Genomic DNA, 6,349 nt, shown 5'->3' on the forward strand with positions numbered 1-6,349 from the left:
TCAACAGTGTCAACCAGGCCATCAAAAATAAAGAAAAAAGAAAAGAATTGATTGTAATAGTTATATCATTAGAAACATCACGTACCATATTACGAAAACATATTTTTTATGATAAAAAAATTTGAGATGAAATATTGTGTGTCTATGATTAATTAATGAATGGATGAATGAATGTTGTATGTTGATTAATAATTGTTATATGTCTCTTTATGTACATGATGTTGTTTCATATTATGTAAACATATTTTTTATGATAAAAAATAAAAAATGAGATGAAATATTTTGTCTATGATTAACGAATGAATGTTATATGTTAATGAATAATTATTATGTCTTTCTATGTACATAACATTGTTTCATATTATATAAACATATTTTTATGATAAATTTTATCGAGATTAAATATTTTTTATGTATCTTAATGTCTTACTTTCAACTATTTCCTATATAGTAGATAGATTCGATACTGGGGAATTGAGAGTGATGTAAGGGGGAGGGGGCATGAGAAATTCCACCTTCACATGGTTAGCCCTATTCAGTGGAGAATAACTTAGCATTTAGATAGTCTTGGAGCAAAACACCCTCAATCCAACAGAGAAACAACAAAGTCAGTGTTTACTTCGCTACTCTTCGTCGAGTGGATGGACTTTTGCTCCAAGACTAAACTACTCCAACAATTTATTCTCGAAACCAAGAGGATATCATTTAGGTATTCATGCACACAAGTATTTTTAATTACTATTTATTCATGCAATTAAATTTAATATTTGGTCAAATTTAATCTAAGTTCACCTCATTGGTCTCATGAATATGTGAAGGACAACTAGTTTCAATTCGGATGTTGAAGTGGAACAACTATCTGACGCAAATAGCTCAAAATGGTAAGGGTTTAGGTGAGACAATAAATTTGTTTGAAATTTGTGTTGTATGTCTTGGTCGAGTGGGAGTTACATAAAGTTTTATAAAAATAACAAACTTTTTCATGAAAAAAATTCATGTGGTATTTGTCTTTCTTTGGTAATTGTGTTTGTATTTGAGTGAAAGAGACTTCTTGAAGAGACTCAATTACTTGTGTGACTCAAATGAGGTCCAATACCTCTCCTTTATTGAAAAATTTAAGGCATTATGTGAGTTAGAATCTTCAATTTTATTTCTCTTATCTTGACATTTACTTGTGAAATTATATTTTGATTATGTTAGTGTTCCTTTCATCAAATAAATGCCAACATGAAGATCACAGAGACAAGAACACAAGATGTAGGCACACAACCAGGGAAAAACCCCTATGAAGGAGAAAACCCAATCAATTCTTTCTCTAGTAGATTAAATCAAGTTGAGACACACTTTACCATTTGACTAAAGAAATAGACTTACTCCAACCACTAGACTAGTTCCTCCTGCAATTGTCTCTGCAATCATGGTCCTTGGCTCCTTCTATTTCAATTTCAAAATTTTGACCCTCCTGTAATAGTCTCGGCCCTCGTACTTCAGAAATATCGACCTTCCTTCTCCAATAGTCTCGGCCCCTTCTGTAATCATCTCTACAACAAGGAACCTTGGCCTCCTTGTAATTGTTTTTGCAATTCACATTTTCAGCGTCCTCTTCATGACAGTCTTCTAAGATTCTTGGTTTCCTCTCCATTTCTCGGTCATGTAATAGTTTCTCTTACTTCTTGAGCGAATGCTTCACTTCTCTCCTTCAAATGGTGAAATAGTAGGTTATTTATACTTATTGGTCACTGGACATTTGAGCCGACATGAAAAATTTGACTTGAAGGCAACTTGTAGGCTTGTCATGAAGGACAACTTGATTATCTTCTGTTTGAAGGCCAGCTTTGAAGGTTGCATGGTAATTCTTTTGGGAGAAGGAATTGATTTGGTGGAGGATATATTTAGACACAAACATTTCTCCTTTCTTGACCTTAAGGCGCCCAAGAAGGGTCTCTTACAAAAATGACTTTGACTTTGACTCCAAAAAAAAATTGGCTTCATAATGCCCAAAAATTTTATTTGAAGGCAAATATTTAGAAAATTAGATTTCAGAGGTATGCCCCTTGCTCATTCAATGTTGTCTTTTCTATAATGGCTATGCAGTCAAAGGAATATTTCTTGTTAACAGAAGATTTCCATGTAAAGTGATCCATTTTCGAGAGTCGATGATAAAAGTTGAAAGAGATGAAAACTATGTTTGTTACCTAAGTATCAACTCCTTGGAAATCTATGGAATGAGCTATAAATAGAGCAAAATATCCCTTTCAATACGTTTGATCACATTGCTTACTTATGGAGAGGTTCCAAAAGATTTCTTTATTAATCTTGTAATCAATGTTGTAGAAAAAATTCATAATGAACTTAAAGATAAAGCAAAAGCTTGGAAAGTTGTAATGCAATATAGAGATTTAGATGATGACCACATATGTTTTAGAATGCTATCATGTGTAATTTCTTTGCATGAATGAATTCTTATTGGATTGACCAGAACCACCCTTGGGGTACCATGAATGAAATGTGGAGCAATGAACTCAAAATAAGTATCTGGAATAAGCACATGCTCCTAGGGGAAATGCAGGGGAAAAGCTATGGATAACTATAGACATAGAGCCTATTAGAGTTTACACAAAACCAGGTCATTAGTTAGTCCCTTGATGTTGATAGGAAAGAGAGTAAAAGCGTATAACCCCACCAGTTAGAGAAATATTCCCATGCTAATGGTAAAATAACCTAATAATTAAATATAAGGTTAGTTTATATGTTGCATTTCTAGTACCTTTATGTGTTGCATTTGACATGGTATTCAAACATTTATGATCATTCGATGTCCAAGACTTGAATTCATTTCACTTGAATGAATCAACTTATCTATGTGAAGTCATTTATGGCTTTGTTTGATCCATGTTGACTCAATCATAAAATACAATCTCACAGGGACCTCTTGATCAACTCAAAGTTTTATTGAAGTGTTTATTCTCTAATTTCCATTATTGGTGTAGTGTTTATCTATGATTAGTCATAGTTCACATTTACAGTATGGTTCGCACTTATTTCTGCTTCTTGCTCTCATTTCCTGAATAGTATGGTTCGCACTTATGATTTGAGGCTCACACTTTGTAGCTCTATTTCTAAGGTTCACTCTCTAAGGTTTGTGACCATCTCACAATGATCATGTAGTATATATATATTGTGATATTGCATTCTTTGTGGCAGGCTCTTCTAGGAGGTCGAAGTCTTCCTCTTTATATAGTATTCCAAGGGCTTGACTAGGCCTCTCTAGGCCGACTTCATATTTGTTGGCTGAGATGTCACTTTTGTCCACCAAGAATAGTCTGAATAAGAGGGCCGAATTGAATTCCTGAAGTCACTATCAAGGAGGGTTGAAGTCACCACTGTAATAACCAACTAACTACCTAGAAAATGTACTCAGTCAACTTCAGAAGTGATCACAAAAGGGAGAGTGAAGCTCTCTGCAATTCTTGGCCAGAGTATCAACACAAACAGATATATAAGCAATCCAAGTCATTGTATCAACAAACCCTTGAGGAGAACCAAACTGCAGCTAATATAACCTTCTTAAGCTTCTTAACACTTGTAGATATACCCTGTAATAGAAGACCAAAATAATTTGCAATTGCACGACCAAATTTGATGAGCTTGATGGTAGTCGAAATGATGCCAACGACCCCCCTTTAAGCACAATTGAGGAGTATCCTAGTTAATGACTCTTGGAAATTTTCAACCATATTAGGTACCAATATACAACATAAATCAAATATAATGTTAGGTAAAGAGGAAAAATTTATTGGGAATAACCCCCCCACTCAAAATAAGAGTGCTTCTATCAAAAAGTTCAACTACTAAGAACCTGTGTCCTTCACTCCTAAGAGCTCCCACAAATATGTGAATCTTTGTTGCATGAAAATATTGGTGAATATGTCTATATAATACTCAAAAGAATGGAAATACTTCATATCAATTACTCATTTATTCATCTTCTCTCTGATGTAGTGCATGTGAACCTTAATGTGCTTGGTCCATTGTCTCTAAACTCGATCTCTATAAAAATTGAGTGTATTTTGGTTAACGCATCATATCACTATAGGAAGTTGAACTTGTACACTAATATCTACCAAAATGTCTTAGAAGCAATGGCTTGAATAAAAATGTTCATTACACCCCTATAGTCTTCCTCTACTAATGAAAGAGCAGTAGTTGTATGCTTCTTGCTTGACCAACACATGGGATTGAAACCAAGGTAGAGAACATATCTTAATGTGGATTTGCAATATGTTCTATCACTATCCTAACATGAATCTATGTAACCAACAATATCCAAGGAAGACCCTACTGCATAGTGTAAACCATAACTTGTAGTCACATGTCTAAGAATCGTCTTAGCTTCTTTCTAGTTTAGCTCATATTGCTCATGCATGTATCCAGAAAGTGCTCCAACTACGTAGGAGATGATTATTATAGAATGTGTAAGGTATAAAATACTCCTAATCAACTATTGATATCTGGTAGAGTACACTAATGTTGTAGCACTGTCATCCTCTAGATTAACTCTCAAAAGAAAAGTGGGAACCTCCTTGCAACTAATCATCTAAAATATGTCAAAAATGTCACTAGCATTTATGGAATGAATCAAATTGATCCTATAATCATATTGGATGATCTCCAAACAAAGAAACAATGACAAAAATCCCATATTAGTCATGGCAGACCTATCTGTAGGAAGAGGTGCCAATTCCCAAGTGTTGATCTCCATTAAGTAGTTGTACTCCTCTCTCGTAGTTGCTTCACAAGAGGGGTTCCCCTGAACCTCTACATAGGTTTGAAGTTTTGATCCAAAAATAAAATAAAAATGGATATCACATTAAATATCCATGATGGCTATAACTTATAGGGGCTCCACAAACTACAATTTGGGTCTCTATGGATTGGTAGGATTAACTACTAGATCACCAACTACCTAAATTGTTTGTTATACCCTTTAAGGCCTTTGCTATCTATCTACAATTTATTTCTGCTATTTAAAATATTACGATCCAAAATTTGATCAAATTGTGATATGATGAAATATCACTAATATTCATCGCAAGTAGTCGAATAGAGGATGAAGTAGGGTACAATGGAAGTTATTGTAAGGACCTTATTCAAATTTGCCACTTCTAAGGATGAAAAAAGTATTTCATGAAGAGTCTAATAATTGGTGTATCTTAACTCCATCTAGATATCCAACAAATATACACTTTCTACGTTGAGGATTGATGGCCTTCCTCCTATTAAAGGGAATCCATGCCCATGAACCAAAATCTTTAAAGTGGTTAACATATAGTTTCTTCCATATAAATAATCGATGTCAAGACTGTATTATATTTTTTTTAAACGCAAACTTCGTTGAATATTCAACGGCAAAGGTCAGCTATCGAATATTCAACGGTTATCAATCAAAGTACTCGTTGGATAATTGACACCTGAATTGACAGATAGAAGCATCAGTGGTTTAACACTCTCGTCGAATAGAACTCTCATCACTCTTGTCGGAGTAATAGCACTCTTGTCACACAATTTACCCATATCATTAATTACTCGATGCCTAAACCTCAGTCTTTTCCATCGAACAAAACGACCTATGTGTCGAATATCCGACTGTGGGCTAGCGCAAGACCTGTGGGATATTTGATGTTGGGTCTGTCGAATATCCGTCGATTTTTAGCATCACAAAATTGACTTCTAAATGTCGATTTTTTAATGACCATTTCAGCGTTTTTATGTGTCCTAAAATTGACATTTGTACTGTCAAATATCTGACGGTTACTAAATTGCCGACTATCTGACAGAATTCCAGCGACGATTTGATAAGCATCAATGTGTCGAATAGCCGACGCCAATAAGTCACATATCCGCCTAATAGCCGTCAGACAGATTTTGGCCCCATTTGTACTAGCGTATCTTTAAGCATATGGGTAAGTTGTCTTCACGTAGCTGAATTTTGGCATAGTAAACATTTTCGGTATCCATAGGAACATCCCATTTTCAAGCTTTGTATGGGTATGAAGTTCCACTAATGATTACTTGGAAAAAATATGAATGTCATGTACCCTGAATGATCATCAGAAGATCATGGGCATGTTATGGTTCAACTGAAGAAGCATTTACAAGCAGCAAGGATAGCATGAAATATCTGATAACAAGAAGAGATCACAAAGAATTTTCAGTGGATGACGTGTTCTATGTGTTGAGAATTCAATAGGGTAGTAAATATGTTAATTCTCTTTAACTTGATAATTGTTTGTGTTACCTTTTTCCTTATTATCTTTTTTCCTTATTATTACAGTGTAAGATGCATCAA

This window comes from Pinus tabuliformis, chromosome 8, assembly GCF_031772625.1.
Source record: "Pinus tabuliformis cultivar Carrire ecotype Pingquan chromosome 8, CPIR1, whole genome shotgun sequence".
In the NCBI taxonomy this organism is placed as follows: Eukaryota; Viridiplantae; Streptophyta; class Pinopsida; order Pinales; family Pinaceae; genus Pinus; species Pinus tabuliformis.